The following is a 23424-nucleotide window of genomic DNA, read 5'->3' as shown; positions in this document are numbered from 1 at the left end:
GAAGGTAAATAAATATTCGACTGGCGTACTAAATTATAATCCTGGTACCTTTGATAACTATTATGATTTCTTAAACATAATATGTACTATAGGCATTTATCATTTCATTGTAAGTAGCGGTTCTAACTTTAGCCATTCAATCATCTTAGATTGCAATCAACGTTTTGGTTCATCATGTCAAATCTTCCAACTACTACAATATGCTTGCAATTTATATATGCACATTTTGTATTCTATACTACGATTTGATAGCTTTAAGCCTAACATATAATGTTCACCAAGATATTATTGTCAAAGCAGAATCAGAGTTTTCAATAATTTAGGTAACGCTGTTTCAGGGATTTGACCGGCGTGTTTTTGAAAAACATGATAAATGCAGGGTATTCATTTTGTTCAACTACAATGTATAAATTTTTGTAAAAATCAAAATAGTATTAGTCGGACTATCAATTCGAGCATCGATTGCTAGCTAGCACATATAAATCTTTTATATGAATAGAAAAAGATTAGGAATAAAAGTCCATGAAACACCAACTCAACTACAAAAATAACCAATAAACTCATCATTGATATCAGGACAAACGATATAATAAGGGCAACATATGACGTCTTTAACAATAAATCGGCAAAATGACAAACTCTGTATAGTCCAGAGGTCTATAAAAATAAATAAAAACAACAACAAATAAACAGTATATCTATAAAAGATGCAATCCAAAAGACGAGTTATATAGATTTTGTTGGACGCTATGGCTGCTTTCAGTAATGCGCTATCGCAGAAAAGTTTCCATTAAATTTTCAGATTAAAAACCTCAGAAAAAGCTTTACTACTTCAAAAAATAAACAGTATCTATAAAAGATGCAATCCAAAAGACGAGTTAGGTAGATTTTGTTGGACGCTATGGCTGCTTTCAGTAATGCGCTATCGCAGAAAAGTTTCCATTAAATTTTCAGATAAAAAAACTTTATAACTTTTACGTATAGTTAATTCCTTTATATGTATTACGATAATCCTTTTCAGATTTTTCTTTTTACTAATGATCAGTTTACATCCACCATTTTAAGCAACAGTTAATAAGAAAAAGAAATATTTAAGTATAATAAGAAGCTTTGTATTCTCTAAATAAAAACCCTGCACTTTTGTCATATTGTGGTGCACTTTTTCTGAAGAAACTTCACCAATGACAGTGGATTCCTGTTATTTGTTCCTTTACAAATGCATATTATGTATTACAAGCGAAGATTAAGACCATTATTCCTTTGTTTCAAACGAATGTTTTAAGATACTATTTAACGGCAACTATTTAATAAAAACATAGTCCTTTGACATAGGGACAAGTAAATGTATGTCATACTGGGCCTCGTTCCAATTAATAAAGCGGATGCATTAATAAAAAGTGTATTGTCCCCAAGAAAACGACATTACATTGGTTTTACTAAAGAATGAAAAGTCGCGTTTTGTTAAATTCATTTAGGTATATATAATCCTTGAAAACAAATTATTATTGTGCATGCGCAAATTGTAGATTGCACATACGCAATAGCTCTCAAGACCTAACACTGACTTTATATAATTCATGCACAACAAAAAATGACTTGTTAATTTCATAAACTAATATACTTGAATAGATATTGTTTTATGCACTAGAACATATAGATGTCTCAGATGAATATATTAATCTAAGCTTGCAAAAGACATGTTCAAGTTAAATATATATCTTAAATTCACTGCAGTAACTTTTAAAAGCAATACCGACAGACAAAAATATCTTAGACGGAAATAAACAAACAAAGAAAGTATGTGGACCTTGAGAAAAAACATTTAATATTGTCCTTATACTTGAGTGGCAAACCCCATTTGACATCCAGGTATTGATTGATTGGTTGATTGGTCTATATATTTCTCTCTTTCTCTTTATTTATATACCATGTTAGAACAAATATAATTTTAATTCAATTGTTTAAGATCCACTTGTATTAGTAAAGCATTCACCCATAAGTACTGCTGTACTCGCAAACAATAACCTTCATAGCCTTCATATTATGAGATCCAATGGTAGACGCTTCCTTGTCTTGATCTGTACTTATAAATCTTTAATCCAATCAAATGAGGTAAGTGAGCTTATGTATTAATGTAAGCTGAGTGTCAAAATCCGATATATCAAGAACAAACGATAAACAAAATAATAATTTAGAATATTCATATTAATTATATATATGCTTCATATTATAACACAAGGCTTAATGCTTTTCAACACAAAAAAATATTACAAAATATTGTGCAAGATCGCCAAAATTAAATAACAAAAACATTCATATGTAAAAGTCACAACACAGAACTCCAAATACTGATTAACAATAATCTTACAAAAGCTGAGGATAAGTCAGCTGCTCTGAAAGGTTTAGCAAGTACAGCTTCACTATAATGAAATATATCGCGATGCCAATGAAATTAAAAAATCTTATGATAATTCAGAGTATGTGCAAGATCATGAACAAACAAGATATCGGCGTTTTGACTACGTAACGACTAATCAAACATGTGATTGTACCCTAAAAAAATATATATACTAATTCAGTAATAATGAACGCCATACTAAACTCCAAATTGTACACAAGAAACTAAAATTAAAAATCATACAAGACTAACAAAGGCTTGTAGCTCCTGACTTGGGACAGGCGCAAAAAATGTGGCGAGGTTAAACATGTTTTTATGAGATCTTAACCCTCCCCTATACATCTAGCCAATGCAGAAAAGTAAACGCATAACAATACGCACATTAAAATTCAGTTCAAGAGAAGTCCGAGTCTGATGTCAGAAGATGTAACCAAAGAAAATAAACAAAACAAGTGAAACTGTGAGCTACTGCTCACTGATGATACCCCCGCCGCAAGTGGATAATATTAATAGTGTAAAAATATGCAAGTGTTCGGTAAACAGGAAGTTGTCGAGTGATGAATCTGAAAACGCATCACACGGTATAGCTGACTTATATAAATCCTTAAACCAAAATTCAGAAATCCTTGTATTGTAGTTCCTGAGAAAAATGTGACGAAAATTTTTTCAACTTGGCTATCATGTGTAAAATCATACAAGTGTTCGGTAAACAGGAAGTTGTCAAGTGATGAATCTGAAAACGCATCACAAGGTATAGCTGACTTAAATAAACCCTGAAACCAAATTTCAGAAATCCTTGTATCGTAGTTCCTGAGAAAAATGTGACGAAAATTTTCAACTTGCTATCATGTGTAAAATCATACAAGTGTTCGGTAAACAGGAAGTTGTCAAGTGATCAATCTGAAAACGCATCACACGGTATAGCTGACTTATATAAACCCTGAAACCAAATTTCAGAAATCCTTGTATTGTAATTCCTGAGAAAAATGTTACGAAAATTTTCAACTTGGCTATCATGTGTAAAATCATACAAGTGTTCGGTAAACAGGAAGTCGATGAATGATGAATCTGAAAACGCATCACACGGTATGGCTGACATATATAAATGTTGATACCAAATTACAAAAAGGGTGGATGTGTAGTTCCTGAGAAAAAAGTGACGAAAGTTTCATGGGACGGACTGACGGACTGACGGACTGACAGACAGAGGTAAAACAGTATACCCTCCTTTTCTAAAGCGGGGGTATAAAGACAATAATACATTAATAACATCAGACTACTAGCTATTAACATACATTCGTCATATTTTTTGTTTCATACAAAATAGAAAGTCAGCTTTAGTTATTGAGAAGTATAAATCTTGTCCCATAAGTTCTGCTTCATTTGAAAGTAAACGGAATGGAAATTATAAGAAGGTATCTAAAATTAAAAAAAAAAGGTTTTACTTTATTTAGTGACGGAAGTCGTATACGATATTTAATAATAACTTTTTATTTATTTTGTATTATAGATTTGTGAATTAAATATATGCTTTTTTATGTTTTGTTTGTGAATAAGGTGTAGCAATTATACGTTCTTTCAGTTTATTAAAGTAATATGATTTATTTATCAAAATATTAAATAGTTTATTCATTTCATACGTGTGCTACGATGTTACTGTCCCTATCAGTCATTATATTTTAATGACTTTGTATTATAACATGACGTAATTCAAACGCTTTGAGTACACACCCGTGGTAAAATATGAATATATTGTCAGGGCTGTTCCGATTGTACTCCCACGTCATATGCTTTTTTATGAATGAGGTAGGTGACGTCCTACAAAGATGACGTAAGAATAAAAGCATTTTACGGGACATAAACGCCTGTAAAACCGAAAATCATCACAACCAGGAAACGTAAACAAACGATGCTAAAATCTGGTATAAGTCAATTATTTTGATACATATAATACATTTAAGTAAAGTATCATTTAAATTCATCGAAAACTATCTAAATACGTTATTGAAAATAGTATAACCACGCACTAATTCCGTTCTTCTACGCCAATTTAACAGTGCGTTTATTAATGGGAACGGCAAATACTGTCTTTCACCTAGAGCACTTTGATCCAAAAGAATTGCCGTATTTGTCCTATTAGAATCGAAATAATTCATGGGGCCTTGAATATATCGTGATATTACCACGGGTTGTTCCTTTATGCCGATATTTTACACCTCGCTATCGCTCAGGGTAAAATATTTGTCATAAAGGGCCAACCCGTGGTAAAATCACGATATATTCAAGCCCCCATGAATTATTTCTTAATTATATCATGACTATCACAGTATTATGCAACTAAGCTAAGAACATGAAGTTACTTTTTGAATTTCAGGTCAGCTTAATGTTTATGCTTGTTGAGTTGAAGGTAACTTTATTTTATATATTAATTAGGGATGTCAACAAACGAGTAGAACTCAAGTATCGCTTAAATAATACTCGACTAATTGGTTTCCTGTTAGACTGTTGTTGCTTTCTTAACCTTCATAAAAAATAGTTTTACTATGACCAAGAGCACTTTATCAAGTCCTACACTTTAGATAATCTTAGTCATTACCCACCTCTGTACTCTCAGAGCATATATATTTTCATCCGAATGACCTTTAGTGACCTAAGAAATTTGAGAAATCGCCTTGTCCTAGACAAAGATGACAACATAATATTTTTCAATAAGAACAAATTCGTCGCATCCTGTGTCAGCCCTCAGAAAAGGATTGAAGGCATCAGTAAGTTCCAATCATCACACCTTAAATAATAATTAAATGTGTTTTTTACGGTTCCCAAATACTGTTTAGTATTATTTTTTTCTAATGATATTACTTAATAACTTGACATGATTATTGTCAGCTCTCATTGAGAAAATGGGCTATTAGTTATAATATATATTCCTGGGACTTTTTTCAGTCCAAGTTAATAATGTTAAAGGATTTACTTTGATAAGGCAACGACCAACAGTACATTAAAATGGGTATAATTCTGTGTTTCCATTTGTAAATGTTTTACCGAGCGAGTACTCGAGTATCGCTCGGTAAATTTTACGAGTACTCGATTAGTGAATCTTCACCGAGTTGACATCCCTAATATCAATGCACCAAAGCCGTTTTTTGCAATACGGAATTGCTATTGGTGGATTTATATATATTGTTTTTTTTACTTCATTGTTCATATTGACCTGAATGGGCATAGAGAAAATAAAATAATAAAGATTCCGAACTCAGTCGAAATAAAACTTGAAAACCGAAAGTCCCTTATAAAATGGAAAAATCCAAATCCCAAACACAAATGAATAGAAAACTGAAATGCAGGATTTTGTACAGACATTTCCTTACGTAGAACATTTTGCCTTAGACCTGGTTCCATGATTAACTAAACTTGTAAGGCTTTAAATTGTATTCAGTTGCTGATAAAAAAAAAAAAGAAGATGTGGTATGATTGCCAATGAGACAGCTGTCCACAAGAGACCAAAATGAAACAGACATTAACAACTTTGTTTGAAAAATGTTAAGTGATTGTAGTAGCTTGCAATTATGTATGACGGAATGTACTTTTAAAAAGGAAGCTCATTTTGGCGTGGCAGGATGTAAACAAATGCAACCACATCCAAAAAAATATATTTGAGAAGGTGAACTGCATAAAGCAAAACATACGAAGCCCTTGTACCTATTCTTGCTTAAAAGGGAGCCATTGACCTTTTATCTATATTCTGTTCGGAAATTGCGATGTTGATCAGATTATTCAATCATCCTTTCATTAGATAATTACCACAAATAAACTTGATCGCGCATAAATAAGTCTGTTCTATTAGTGCATCAAGGCTGTACCATATGTTCTTCGAATAAATTTGATGCACTATGAATTAAGTACGTTTAATGTTATTACCTGTTTTTCACAAAAAAAGATCATTTGAATGCAATTGTATATTCATACCAAAACAATGTAATTTCAGTTTGTAAAACACCCACTCCTGTAAAAATACCGCTTAATCAGGTATGTAACCGCGCAAGACAAAAAAAGGTTGGAATTAAAAAATATGGGATTTCTTAATCATAATATGCACATCATTTATTGATTGTTGTCATTGTAAGTTGCGTTTCTAACTTTAAATTTTTGTACATACATATTTTGTATTATTTATTCCTTTATACCACTAAGCCCAATACATTATGCACTACAACAATATTACTGTCAAATCAGAATGATAGTTTTCAAATATTTAGGTAGGGTCTTTCAGCGATTTGATCGGCAAATGTTTCTGAAAAATATGATCCATGCAGGGTTTTCAATATCATTAACAATATCTTGGTGTAAAAATTAAAATAGTGTCTAGTCGGGCTAATCAATTAAAGCATTGAGTGCTAGCTATCGCATATACAACTTTAATATCAATAGAAGCAGATTAGCGGTGTATAATTATGTCAACGAAACACCAACTCAACTATACACATAACCAAACGACATCTAGAGGGCAACATATGAAGTCTGCAACAATAATTTCGGTGTTTTAGAAAAAAAATTACTTTTATGTATGGTAATTCCACTTTTTTTCTATTTTCTGATGGCTCACAGACTGTTGTAAAAATGTCTTGTAAATCCTATTCAATGTTATTCGCGTTATCTTTATATCAATGAATTAATTATGGAAACATAATTATCCTTTTCAGATTTTTATTGTGTAAGAATCACATGTTTGCATTCATCATTTTAAGCAACAGTTTAAAATAAAAATTAAAAATAAAGTATAATAAGAAGCTATTAAAAAAATGTGTGCAGCTGAACTTTTGAAGTAAAACTTGTCATGTTGTGGTGCACTGTTCCTGATGCAAGTTCGTCAATGACAATGGCTTCTTGTTAGGCTTCCTGTTATTCGTTCCTTTACAAATGCATATTATGTATAATAAGTGGGGATTAAGAGCTTTTTTCCTTTGTTTTGTACAAATGTTTGTTTCAAGATACGATTTAACGACAACTGTTTAACAAAAACATACTCCTTTGACATAAGTACGTGTAAGGGTATGTCCTACTGGGCATCATTCTAAATATTAAAGAAAATGCATAAATGAAACGTTTATTGTCCTCAAGAAGACGACATTACATTGTTTTATTTAAGACTGAAAAATCGTCTTTTGTTTACAATAATTAGATAAACAAATGAAGAATGTCCCTGAAACAAAACAAGTTATAATAGTAAATGCAGTAATTGTAGACTTCACATACGACATAACTTTCAAGATCTAACATTGAATTTATATAAGGTATGCACTACAGCAAATGACTTGTTCAGTTTATAAACAAACACATTTAATTATTGTTTTTTTATGATCACATTAAGAATGGAAATGGGGAATGTTTCATAGAGACAACATACTAAGACTTACGGAAAGGGTACTGAAACTTATAAATAATTGAACAAATTAATAGATAAATAAGCATTATTACCTGTTTTTTACCTGAAGTTACCTGCCAAAAAAATGCGCGCAAATGTAATAGTAATGTGCGCAAACGTAATGCAACGAGAATATCAGATAAATCCAAACTTGCAAAAGAAATGTTTGAAACGAAAAAAAGAAATCAAGTTTTATAAATTGTTATTTGGATGGAGAGTTGTCTCATTGGCACTCACACCACATCTTCTTATATCTAAATAGATGTTCTTCAATTCACTGCATCAACTTTTGAAAGTATATAATACCAAAAAACTAAAATATCTTATCGGAAATTAACAAAACAAAGAAAGTATGGGGACCTTAAGAAAAAACTTGTAATATAGTTCTTATGCTGTAAAACCTCATTCCCCATCAATGTATTGATTGATTGCTTGATTGGTCTATGTCTCTCTCTCTTTCTCGCTAACCATATACCATTTTAGCACAAATATAATTTTAATTCAATTGTTTAAGATCCACTTTTATTCACACATAAGTACTGCTGTACTCGCAAACAAGCTAGCCTTGTTATTATGAGATCCAATGATAGACGCTGTCTTGATCTGTACTTATAAATCTTTAAACCGATCAAATGAGGTTTCCGAACTCTTGTATACATGTTCAAGTGTCAAAAACCGATATATTAAGAACAAACGGTAAACAATATAATAACTTAAAATATTCATATTAAATATATATATATATTTTTTCATACAATAAAACAAGACTTAATGCTTTTCAACAAACAACGACAAATTAAACATGTTCTTGTTCATTTATTGGATGCGATATTCCCAGGAAAATAGAGCCCGGAACCGTTAAATTAACAGAAATAGATTACTTTACCCCGAGGAACTCTTTAAATGTCAGGAGCTTCGTTGATCGTTGCAATTCTGCCAAGGTACTCCTGGATGAATTTGTTTCTCTTATGCGTATTTTGTACTTTATAAACATTCATCATATTGTTTGTTTCATACGAAAAAAAAGTCGAATTTATTCATTGAGAAGTAATAATCTATTCTTATAAGTTCTACCTCAGTTGAAATTAAATGGAAATGGCAATTATAAGAAGGGCTCAAAAATAAAAGATTGTTTTACTGAATAAAGTGACGGAAGTCTTATAGGAGATTTAACAGTAGCTATTTATTTTGTATAATAAATTTGTGGACTAGTTTCATACTATTTTATATTTAGTTTGTGTATAAAGAGTAGCAATTCTATATTCTTTCGCTTTATTGCAGTAATATTATTTATTTAAAGAAATATTATGAGTAAATTTACTTCATACAGTGTATACGTGCTACGATGTTACTGTTCCTACCATTATCAAGCGTTATAAAATTAATATATAGTACCACGACTGTAACAGTATAATGCAAATTAGCAATTCATTTTCGGAGTTTCTTTTTCTTTTTGGTCTCATTGATGTTATTGCTTGTTGAGATGAATTTAACTTTATTTTGTGTATAAATTAATCGTGGCTTTGGTATGCAAATCTAAATTGCTCTGAGCGGATTTATATATAATATTCTTTGTCATTTCATGGTTTATAATTTCCTGAATTATCATAGAAAAATTGTAATCATTGTCTTGATCATATATATTTATTTTACTATAAAAAGTAAAATCACAAAAATACTGAACTCAGAGGAAAATCAATTTGGAAAGTCCATAATCACATGGCAAAATCAAAAAACAAAACGCATCAAAAACGAATGGACAAGAACTGTCATATTCCTGACTTGGTACAGGCATTTTCAAATGTAGAAAATGTTATAAGTTATATTTTGCACGTTTAAAACATCTAAATTATTTACGGATACAACCATATTTTTTTTTTTAATTTACAGTGGGTTATTTTTCTGGTGCTTATAAACACAAATCGTTTACGTTGTTTGAAATATAACTGTAGTTTGCAATTATGTATTGTACTCTTGAAAGGAAGCTGCAGGATGTAAACAAATACAACCACATCCGATATTTATAGGAGTAGGTGAACTACATAAAGCTAGACACACGAAGCCCTTGCACCTAGCCTTGCTTAAATAAGAGCCATTGACCTTATATCTATATCCTATTCGGAAATTGCGATGTTGATCAGTTTATTCAATCATCCACTATTTAGATATTTTTTGCAAATAACCACAAACAGCCTTGTTCGTGAATAAATGACCCTGTTAGTGCGTATAGTGCATTAAGTTTTAAAGGCTGTGCCATATGTTCTTGGAATAAATTTGATACACTATGAGTTAAGTACGTCTAACGTCAATACCTGCTTTTCACAAACAAGATACTTTGAATTAGAATTAAAACAAAAATGATCGACTTATAGAAAACAACCGCTTAATCAGGTATGTGTGTGACGAAAATTTTGAAAGTAAAAAATGTGAGCAGAAAACAAAAAAGAAACCACTCAAGTGACCCTAATACATGTAAAACAGGAAAAACTGTTTAAAGTGCCCGAAGAATTACAAATAAAAGTATCATTTTAATAATACCAATATTGATTTATCGTTTAATGTTTGACACTTATAGTCTCATTCGTTTTAATTCGATCGAATCCGTACCTCCATGTAACAAAGTGAAAATGCTCGAGGTTCGCCGATTCCACTAATATTAAGTCGACATACATATTATTATGTGATTGACAATGTAGAATTTAACATACTGTACATATACTTGTCTATCGTTGCAGATTTCATGTTACCATCTAAATTTCGTTATGGTTAGTTTGATCGTTTGGTTATATACAAATTACAAAATATCCCATAATACATTCTATATGATTAAACAGACATCAACCATGTAAAAATTAAAGGCTTTTAAATCTGCATCTGCGTCCGAAACTTTCAAACTAACAGATGAAGGTGAATAGAAAATTGATGATACCGTAAACAGCCACATTTTGCGAGTAATTCCGGATACCTTAACGAGAAAAAAATTAAAGCAGATACTAAATCGTCGCAAAAAATCCAAAACGCAAAAAAAGATTACACCCAAATAAAGTAGACAGCAGTAGTTTACAGCTGTTAGAAAGTATTTGTATGCCATGGAATTAATATACTATCTTGATATTTTTACTTCTGAAGAACACAAATACGACTGTCATACAAGTGAGAGGTTAAGCTAGCTATTAAAATAAGTTAGAAAATGCCTGTAACAAGTCAGATAAATGACAATTGTCAACCATTCGTTTATTGCGTTTGAGTTTTTGGATTTGTCATTTCATTACGAACTGTCCTTTTTGAATTTTTACTTTTATGAAAAGTTCAGTTATTTTGTTATTTTAAATTCTACATCTGGTGTTTAAATAATCTAATAAGGGCCAGAGTTTATGTGGCTTTTTTCTATTTTAGTTTTTGTGTAATATCTATTATTAACAAAGTATTTGATAATGATCTCTTAGACAAACTTTGAGAGCTATCACCAAGGGTAACTTGAGTATAGAAATACGGTAACAAGTCACATGGTCTTTTTCCTACCGGTAGTTAAACTCTTGCCGATTTGGATGTCCGTTTGGCTTTGCAGGATGTTTAAAATCCACAGCAAGATGGAATCAAATCTTACATGTATATATAAGTATTATACTTACTCTTCCGGAGCACCTGAGATCACCCCTAGTTTTTGGTGGGGTTCGTGTTATTTATTCTTTAGTTTTCTATGTTGTGTCATGTGTATTATTGTTTTTCTGTTTGTCTTTTTCATTTTTTGCAATGGCGTTGTCAGTTTGTTTTAGATTTATGAGTTTGACTGTCCCTTTGGTATCTTTCGTACCTCTTTTAAAATATGCCGGAAACGTTATAAAGACATTAATTGTGTAGAAACCATCTGTTCATAATCGGTTTATATATACTGAAGTTTCATCAATAACAATATTTATTATTAAGTACTAAATGTTTGCACTTCCTTTTCCATTATAAGTTACAAAAGCTTACATATACAAAGTATTGCATCGATTCTCTCTTAGTGAATTCAAATGATACTTAACATAAAAGGAGACTAACATATCATCTCAAACAGGATTGTAATTATATTGTCATTTGGTGCAGCAAACCTCCAAATGTGACTTAAAAGGCAATACTTTTTCATTTAATACGAACAGTGCACCCATTGAAATTAAATTTCAAATTGAACGGAGAGGCAGTGAATGAATATGCGAATTAGACAAATAACTTAACAATAAAATTAAGAAGGCAAACTATGATAGCAGAAAGTAACACACACAGAAACGGACCAAGCATCAGACAAAATCCCACGAGAATAACACATATAACATCTAAACCAAATACATAAATTTGGGATAAACAAGTACCGTGCCACGTCTTATCTTAATATCTCAAAAATAAGAGAAAACAAACGACACAACATTAAAATGCAACACACACAGAAACGAACAATAATATAACAATGGCCATCTTCCTGACTTGGTACAGGACACTTTTAAAGGGGAATAAAAATGGTGGGTTGAACCTGGTTTTGTGGCATGCCAAACCTCGCACTTTAATGGCCAAGTTAAATATAAAATTAAAAGTTTAAAACTGTTTTTTTTTATCCATTTAATAAAATTAAAGAAGCTAAACGTTCTACTCAGGTTTTTAAAGTACATGTTCTTGCAGAGATAAGATCGCAAATGAGATTCTTGTTCCTCGGAAACTTTGATCTTCTGTTAAATATTTAATTTAAATATTTTTTTCTGAATACACGCCTTGGTCTTCTTTTTTTCCCTTAGTTTCAATCTCTAGTATTTCAAAACTATATAAAAATTACTGCCTTTGGAATATTCGCTTTGACTTTATACCGCAGCAAAGGTTTTGAGAAATATGTTAATTCTAGATTTAGTCTTATTCATTTAGCCGGTTCCAGTTCCGTGCGTCAAGTGTCATAGTATATCTATGTGTTATTTATGGTTGCTGTCTCATTGATGTTTACTGTACACCTCCCTTAGTTCTTACGTTTGGTAATGTTTTTATATGTACATTTGATATTTACATGCAGATGAAGTTTAATAATGACTGTCTCTTAATTTTATAGACAATGAAATTAAAATTTAAAATTTCATTATACTTTGTACCTTATACAATGCCTTTTTTTTTAAATTAAATGTTTGCCTATATTAGATTAGAATCAAATAATTTGTTAAGTTATTATATCTTATTACAATATCAAAACAGACAAACAGGGTATCAATTGAATCGCATGAACTGCAGTACTACCATTAGAAGAGTAAGGGTTTGTTGACAAAGTTAGCACCTCCTGATATGCATAATTTCAACCCGTCAAATTATTACAAAGTCAAACCAGCAGTACAAATTACTAAAGCGTCATTATTTTAAATTTGAAAATGAAAAATTCAGCAACCTGAAATGTGATTAAGTACAAAATAATTTAATATTTTGAAATTGGATAAACAGTTTAATACTTTAAAAAAAGATGAATGTACTTTATCTTTATTAGGTAAATAACCTTAGAATGGGTCCCTTTATGAAATACACCTACGTTTTATATACATAATTTAAAATGCATTAACTATACATGTACTCGGGTACGGTAAGTGAAAAATATCAATAAACACCTTCTCTGCAGTCAAAAAACTCCCTAGTCAACAACTTATTAAGTAAAGCGGTTTTAAATTAAAAATTTATGATTTAAATGTGATCAGATAAACACATTTTTTATATGCAGGATGAAATTGTAGTTATGCTATCATGGGACAATTTCTTTGTCTGTATTGATTGGTCAATCGATTTTCTGGATTGTGCTTTTAATTTTTTTTATTTCGTATATACTCTGACGTAATTTTAATTAAATATAAGGGTTCAAGTTATATAGGGCTGCCTTTTTGATACGAAGAAAACAAGATAGTATTGAAATAAAAGAGATAGTCATAATACGCAGAATGATATGTATGCATTATAATCAGTTTAATCTCACCAGACGCGGATTTAGGGTGAGGTAAATTTATTGTAGAAGCAAGACCCTTTGATGTGTCTACATATACAGTTAATGCATTAACTATTTTGCATGTTCTTCTTCTAACATTGCTTAGTTTTGACATTTTTTAAAATCGTGGATCGGCACCGGTGCACCACTGTAGATTCATCGCAGTCATAGAAAATACCGAGCCTATGAATGACAGGTACACAATAAAACATTTCAGAGCGCATTTTATTTAACGACACTTTGCAATTAATTTCTAAATATCTATCTCGATATTATGCCAGTTTAAGATTTAGTTGATACAAATTGAAAGTTTTAATCAAACCGAAAACACGATTTCATACGAACGATTATGAAAAAATTATAAATATTATTCATTTGCAATATTAGGGTAGGGTTTTTCTCTAAAAAATATAAGCTTCAACATATTTTATCTATTTTCTAAATTGTGGGGTCGCAATACTGTAGGCGTTGCTAGGACAATAACAAATCAACGAATGAAGCAAGGTAGATCTTATAGGAAGAAGGGGTGCCAATTCGAAAAAGATGTATGTTGGATGGGAACAAACAGTTTGCTTTGCAACAGGACAATTTTGAAACCCTAAATAGTATATTCTACAATAGTTGTTAAGAGGGTTCTTCCAGGTAGAGAGCGATGCCGTCTTTTAGCACGTGGCAGCATGGGAGTTCCTGCGTACTTATATATCCTATATGTTTGTATGTTATTCGTATATATACTACTTTAACCTATAATGGTTTAATTTTTAAATTGTTATTTGGATGGAGAGTTGTCTCATTGGCACTCACACCACATCTTCCTATATCTATACACCACTTATTAAAGAATTTAAGATACCCTTTTTCAAGTCGTTTCTTCCCTTTGAAAGAATGATGTATAAATTCATAAAATGTTCAACTAGATCTATGGACTAAATGAACCTTAACTTCCGCTTAACTTTTCCTTATAAGATAAAAAAAAATCTTGCAAAGGTCACATAATTTTACTGAATTACTCAAAATCGATTATATTTTGACAACGGGAAATAATTTCTACTGTTTATTTATGAAACATTTGTGGTGTATGTAAATATACAGAGCTTTATAAAAAAAACTTTGGATACATTCTAGTTTTATATCTGCTACTGGTAAAGGTCATTGTTGTGTTACTGAACAACATACCTAATCAATAATCTTCTATCGTATCTAACATTTTATGTGAACTTTTAACATTTACCTAATGAGCATTGATTAAGGAAATGTGGAATATGGTTGCCAATGAAACAAATTTCCACAAAAGCCCAAAATGACATGAATTTAGGCAGCTTTTTGTCGCTATATGACCTTCAACAATGAGCAAAACCAAACTTAAAAAGCCCAACTTCGATAAAATGTTAAAATGCCTTAGTTTATCCTATGACTCATATTTAACAATCTTTTGACAGTGATACAGTTTTGCTTATTTCTTATCTTTTAATTCTAGTTTAATCTAGAGATCTATTCTTTGTTTATTAGAATTCATTTCGGTATACGTAACTAGATGTGGAATGATTGTCAATGTGACAACTATCTACCAAAGTTCAAATGAAGTGGATGTAAGCAATTAGGGTGACCATTTGACCTTCAATATGGAGAAAAATACGTACCGCATGATCGGCTATACAAGGCCCCGACATGAAAAATATAAAACATTCTAAAAGAGTTTACGAAAAACAAATGTGAAAGACATAACCAACAACAACGAATGAACAACAGGCACATACATCAACTGACGAGGTCATACATGCTTGTGAGCGCACACTCCTGCCTTAACCTAGACCAAAGGTGTAAGAGTTCAACGTTAGAACAAACTATAAAAATCAGTTGAAAAAATTTAATTCATCAGATGAACAAAAATAGAAATACATATAACAAAAAAAAGCCAAAAAAAAACCCAACAACCACAGAGTGGACGTGAAAGGGTACTCGTAAAAAAAGACAAAAATACACTACAGATCTAAGAGTACTTGCAGTTACTGACAACTAGTTCAGAGACAATAAGAACTAATGAAAAAAACTATTTTTATCAGAGAAACTATAAATTAGACTGTTGAACTCGAATTCATCAATATGTAAAAAAAGATTTTGTATAGTAAAATATTGAAACAAATCAAACAGCAATCTCCGAATGCTACGTGATAAAACTGAACGTTTTCTACAACAAATACAAAGCCTGCAACATATAATTACTTTTTTCTAAAACAAATATATGGATATCACTGACTTTCAACGTTGTCTTTTTTTGTTTAAACTAAAAGTAAATTCTAAAAATAAGTTGCAATTGTTTTTCTATTTGATACCTTAACCGACACTTAGAGATATTTGTTTTCTTCAAATTATACTTATAGGCATTTGTTTTGCTGTTTAGATTCACATATTTACTGACAAAGATCATATGTGATAATTATTTTTAAAAAAATGGTAATGCCATTCTGTTTCTTCTATTTCCTTGTTCCTTTTGCAAGACTGGTAGACCAATGGTACAAAGGAAGTTTTTCGCCAAGCATTCCTTTTTATATTTAGAATTAAGCCCATTTTTATAAGTTCCACCTTTGTATTATTTACCACAATGTGTCAAATCGTCAATCATCGTTATCATTGTTGACACCTGTTTGATCAATTGAATAGACTTTCCATTTACAATTACATTTTCCATCATTGTGGACTCTATTTTAATATTCATTTAATTTTTATGTTATCTCTATTTAGATTAATGAAAAACGATAACTTGTTAGACTGATTATAAAGTTTGGAAATATATTTGGATGGAATCATTTGACCATTTCCTTTTTCCGTTTATTACATTTAACTTGCATAATTGCACTAAAGTAATGGTATCAACTCCTTGCATGCAGTTGACCTTAAATTGTTTCTTTGATTAATCTACTTAAAATCATGGCCTATCTGGTGCTTATGAAAGTTTTCATGGCTCTGAGAGTGTTATCTCGTGTGTATCTGATGAAGGTTATTCCTTGAAACACATGGCATTCGCAAGGTTGTTCGCGGATATTTGACAGATATCCGGAATCATCTGGTTCTATCTGTGTACTGTAATTAAATATTGTGCCCGTTTACCCCTACTTTTGTTCATAATTTAATAACTCATTGTTTAAAAAGCTATTTTTTATATCTTATTTAATCGGTGCGAATGTGAGATATATGAACTATCTAGAAATAATTGCTTCCATCCAAGATTGCAATGGCTTATATCTCAATAAAGACGAAACGGACCTTTTATTTATTTCTAATATTCAGTTACGTCACTTTTATACTATAACTCCGTGTTGAAGGCCGTACCTGGTTTACTTTTAAAAATTGTTATTTGGATGGAGAGTTGTATAATTTCCACTCATACCACATCTTCTTATATCTATTAGTTTAAAACAAGCTTTTAGGATTGCTTCTTATTTTGAAACATAGCTGCCAACATCATTAAAAAGTAAAATCACAAAAATACTGATCTTCGATGAAAATTCAAAAAGGAAAGTCCCTAATTAAATGTCATTTTCAAAAGCTCAAACACATCAAACGAATGGCCAACAACTGTCGTATTCCTGACATGGTAAAGGGGTTTTCTTATTTAGAAAAGGTGGATTAGACTTGATTTTATAGCTTACCAAACCTCTTACGTGTATGTTATTCGCATTAAATTCCATTACATTGTCAATAATACGTGAACAAAACTAACAGAACATTACATCAGCATCATATGCTTAAAATTCAAATATTGATTTTTAAACATTCATAATATTTGTCGCTGTAGGTTTATTTGATCGTTAACCTGTCAAATCACCATTGAAAATTTCGTTAAAATATCACAAGGTAAATTTATTCAGTGAAATATAATTTAAAATCACCTTGATTATTTGTACTTATTTTTACGTATTTAAATCAAAGGGAAATTCAAGGACCTGAAAATATCTAGAAATTAATCAATCATTCACCTATTTTGCTTTCCTGATGTTTTGTGGGCGGTTTCGTTTCTGCGTATTCCTGTTGCTATTTCCAAGAATGAAGTACAAGGACAAATTTGTAGTTTAAAACAAGTTCTTTAATCATTTTACAAATAACTGATCCGTAAGATTCATGGAAGGTATCGATGCCGAAATTAAAATAAAAAAAATAATTAATAGGTTAACTTTTATCAATTAGGTTAAAAATGATATTTTTGGGGCTTACATAAATTAATATAACTTGATGAAATTAGAAAATTTGTTTTTGTATTGATTTATTGCCGTGCGCTTTCATCTTGGTTTTCTATTGTTGCAGATCTATATTATCCAAATGGCAAATTAAAAACATGGCTAAACTTTTAAACGAAGAAGTATTTTTTATATAAATTGCTTGATAACAAAACTACATGTTGATGTTACCAGTTTGCTTGCTGGCTGAAAACAAGTTTAAACAACACCTAATAAATACAATAATGATAGGCCAGATTTCTGTTGTTTCTTTTTATCTTCCTCCTCGTCGGAGTTCTAAATATATCTTATTTTGGTGCTTATGGATGATTTTTTAATTTGAATCCAAACCTGGTCTCTAGTTCATCAAATTATAGTTATTCAAGTTCCTCATACCAAACACAGCGTCAGTGAATTTAATATTGAAGTCAATTAAAGTTAATATTATTCTAAACAATGATTTTAAATACACTTCATAAGTTTTTAACATAAATGTGGGTGATTTTAATTGATCAGTAAAATGTCAGATTAACATTGAAAACATTCATCAAACATCACGAGGCAAATTTGTACTTTTAAATCACCTTGATATATCTGATGTATTTATGATTTAATTGAAATGAAATTTGAAGACATATATCGGATTTTCTCAAAATATTTGGAATTTATATAATCAGTCACGTATTTCGTAGGCGTCAAGCTTTTAGGATGATTATTTTTTGGTCTTCCCTTTTCCGTGATTATAGAAAAAAAGCATCGTTCGTAGGAAATGTAAACTTCGATAAAATTATCTATTATGATTCTTTGTCTTATCTGTTTATTTGTACGACGTTTCATGAATTGAAAATTATTGGAAATTTTTTATTATAAGATTCTTTAAAATGTAAATAATTTAACAAGAATAACCTCTCCTCAATTTCAAGGGCATGCATTTTTTTAAAACTGTAATTTTCTTATTATTTCCCCCTACATTTAAATTGCAAATGAGTATCATTTGATCTATCTATCAATTATATATTAATAGTACTTGTTTTTCTTTCAATTTGATAAACAGTCACATTTGTATGGTTATTGTGTCAATGGATTTTTATTTTAGAAAACCTATAGTGGTAATCAATGTGTTAGTTTCGTGGTCAATTCCTGTATTTAATAACGAAAATGATTGCAAAGTCACATATGATCAGATTTCAACACAAACACAACCTATCTTGTTTCTATGACACTATGTCGATCCAATTTAAGATAAGATCGTAAGTCGAACAGAAAGAGATAAAAGGACACAAACAAAAACCACCACCACCAACATTTTATGAAATGATTAAAATAGTTATATTTTGATATGGTATTATCTGTCTAAGATTTATGGCTTTTGGTTCCCATTTGAAAATAACAATGTAAAAGAACGTTGTTTGCAACAATTGAATTATCATGCTAATGTGGCTTTGGTACGTATTATGTGGGATTTACGTTAACATGTTCTTTTTTGTTTTGTCTGTGTCCGTTTACTCTTTTCATCAAGCATAATCATCTATATGTACATGTTAAAATGTTTTTATTATCGCGTGCACACTCCCTTTGTTTTTTTTATGTCAATATATTTGATAATGAACAGGACCTATAGATTGTCACATCCTCGTCTTTGGTCAGCATGAAATTAAACATTCATCGACGTATCTTATGGATAAAACAGAAAAACAATAGTACATATGACACAACATAGAAAACTAAAGAATAAGCAACACGAACTCCACCAAAAACTAGGGATGATCTCAGGTGCTCCGGAAGGGTAATCAGATCCTGTTCCACATGTGGCACCCGTCGTGTTGCTCATGTTATAGCAAATCCGGTAAATAGTCTAATTCGGAAGGTCACATTCATGAAAGAGAAGGGGATTGTAGTTACGACGTTAGGAACATATCCGATATCATTTGTGAAACGGTTATTCCATAACGGTCAACCAACTCATCCTGGCATCCGTAAAATTTACGAAGGGATGATTTCATTTGGAACTCGTTGTTTAATATTTTCCTAGTGAGCAGCAACCCTCTATCAAGAAAATCATGATAGGAAATGCAAGCACGGGACTATCGTATCAATTGGGAGATTTATACCCCGTATGCAGGTGCTGCTGGAATGTTGCTACTGAGAAATAAACTCATTATAAATACCAGGACTAAGTAAAAGTACCCAATCGGAAAGCTGAAATCATCTCTTTTGTCGTAAAGTTTTGTTATGAACCGACCCTCATTGTCAATTTCTAGATGTAAGTCAAGATTTGATGGCGAATTAACTGTATCTATTGTATCCTTTATCTCAATATATCAATACAATTGTATATGTCAATGTATTTTATTTGCTTTTTCAATTTTATTTTTTTTCAATTTTAAAACGAATGTTAGGATCATCCTTGAAAATACGGGACAGCTATCTTAAAGGTATGAGCAAATCTATATCCAGATGTCAAAACACTAAATGTACAATTGTAACCCTTTTACAACTTGGTTTTATACAAGACAACTAAAAGATTAGACAATTATTTTTTAACAAAGTCCTTACATTTCACTCCACATATTGACTCAATGAGGTAGAATGGTTTTATCGGGGTTTTTTTTCCGACGTTTCCGCACTTATTGAGTTCAGCAACGGACTTATCGCTTTTCGATTCAAGACAGCTTGATTGATAAATAATGGGCCACATAGAAGATAAGAAGTCGTAAGTGTTTTGTATTAATACGATTACGGAAGGCAATAATGATATATCTTTGTAATATTCCTAATTTTGATTCGGTATATAAACTGTATATCAGAACGTGAACTACCACTGTCAACTGTGTTCGGCCGGAATTCTTGTTTAGTGTGGCGCTTTTTGAAAAAGCCATGAGCGGTACCGAAGCCAAATGAGGAATACTTCCGAACTTAGATCATTGTTGCCTTCCGTATTCATATAAACACAAACACTTATGAAATCTTATAGTCTCTGTGGCTCATTGTGTACCATGCTGGCGTCTGTTTGTCTAAACTTTTGATCTTTCATTTTTTTTTACTCGGGCGTCATTGAGAAGAGAGGAGCGTATGGTATATACAATTTAAAGCCACATGATACCGCAACCTTGTTGTGTCGGAGTGGTGACCTTAATTCGACGTATTTTTTTCGCACGGAGAGTATATGGTCTTCAATGATTTTGCTTCAAAGGGGTCCGTGGAGGACTTGTGCAAAGCAAAATTTCTGCCCTTTTCAAACATTCCTTTTTCCAGAAGCATACATAAAGTTGCGATGATAATATTTTCGATGTTATAATAAAGTTTATATTTTCGATATTCTAGTTACTTATGTTTTATTGTACTCATCTTTAAAAGATAATGTTGAATTTGAATTCGAAAAAATTATAAACAGACAACGTCATACCTTTTTACGTCAGCATATGAATTTTACTTCTCTGTAACACTCATTAAAGATAACAAGATTATAATTTGGTATCCAAGACGTTCAGTTCAAAAGCTACAAAACACTCACTTGTGGTTGTTTGTCGAGTCAAAAGATTTTGACACCAAATACAGTAACAAAGTTGAAGAGAATGCTAAATAGACACGGATCTGACAATTATGAAAAACAAATAATTCTGGAAGATTGTGTCAAATCTGGCTAAGCATGGGGATGACACAAACTTATGTTTTCCAAATGTTATAACTTATGCTCTCTTATTGAAACGTTTTCTGTAAAAAAAAAAACAATCAGTTTTAACAAATGAATAAGCTTGCTTTTTGTGTATCTAGTTGTATTACATTATATTCCAACTGATGATTGTTTGTAAGATCTTACATAAATTTCAAATTTTAACCGTTTGTTTTAAATATGAATAAAATTAAAGAGAAGAAATCAATTTCTTATTTTTAGATCTGTAATTTATGTTAACTGCATTCGATGATACATGAGCGTATTTACATATTAATACCATTCAACTGAACACACATTGTCCATAGACATTTCACAAATAGATTTTGATGTTTGTCTCTGCATGTTACATATATTGACAAAATATTGCATTAAAAAATGTAATGAAAAATTAAATTTCAAGTACGGCATATAATCAGTTCTGTAGTGGGGGAATGCTATGACGTTCTTTTCTTTCAATAGTTTCCTACATTTGATCTCGATTGAGTATTCATTGACCTTTCAATTGATTGGAAACTGTACATGTTTATGTTTTGATTTGATAAATCGTCACATTTTAATGGTAATTGTATTAAGACAAGATTTCAATGGGATTTTATTTTTGGAAATCTGTAGAGGAAATAAATTTATTAACTGCGATTCTTATTCTTAGAATTAATTTACCAAACTAAAAAAATGTAACGGATTAAAACACATGTACATACTGTACATACACAACAGATTTTCTATGTAGATAAAATTTCAAAACAGCCGGAAAAAACCAGCGACATTTAATTCAATCACTGAGGGCATCGGTTATTGTAACCTGAATATTTCAAAAATATACTAGAACGGCTTTCTGAAGGTTTGTTTGGCTTAAGTTTAACGATTTTTGTTGTGTCATTGTGCGGCGATTTTTTTAAACGTACATTATCATCTTAAAGTTCTTTTCGAAATTCGTTCATTTTTCCATGTGCACCTTAATTTTATTGTTTTCATTTGATAAAGAACAAGGCCTTTAGTTATTTACATCCTCGTCCTTGAGTCTCGTGTGGAAGGTTGTCTCATTGGTGAACTAACTACATCTTGTTATTTATGATTTATAAAGGGCTTGTAAAATATGCATACCAGAGGACATTGACATATTAACATGACGTATGCAATTTATCATCAGGAAATAAAATTATCATCAAGTGTAGCTAATCTACCGTTTGTCCCTTCATTTTTAAAGATTAATCTAAATATATCAACACTTTTTCATATATCAATGTACTTTGCTTTTACAAGGTGTTATCATTAATTGTTATGATCACAGCGGGTAATATTATCTGCCATTTAATAGTTAAATGCAAATCTTCATCAAGATGGAAAAATACAAACCACACAAAAGTTAATGAAATAAACAGGTACATGTCAAATAAATCCTCATTTTGTATACAAGACAATCATGTCACATTTACTTTTTTATTATTATCTAGCAAAGTCCTAATTCCATATATGCTCTACAATGGTGTGCTTGTGTTCAATCATCTTTATATCAATGTCCTAGAAATAAAATTAAAAAAGTCAAGGTTAAATTTGTCATATGACATCATCTCAATACCAGGTGCGATGCACCGATACTTATTTCCTACTATGCCTGTGACATTTGTCATGCAATAATTCGTCAAAGTCAGTAAACTCCATCTGATTAATTTAAACATTTTTTATGAAAAAAATCTAGCTATCGGTGAACTCTATTAATCGAAAGACATAGTC

Source organism: Mytilus trossulus, chromosome 2, assembly GCF_036588685.1.
Source record: "Mytilus trossulus isolate FHL-02 chromosome 2, PNRI_Mtr1.1.1.hap1, whole genome shotgun sequence".
Lineage (NCBI taxonomy): Eukaryota > Metazoa > Mollusca > Bivalvia > Mytilida > Mytilidae > Mytilus > Mytilus trossulus.
Note: the sequence above shows the minus strand (reverse complement) of the source record.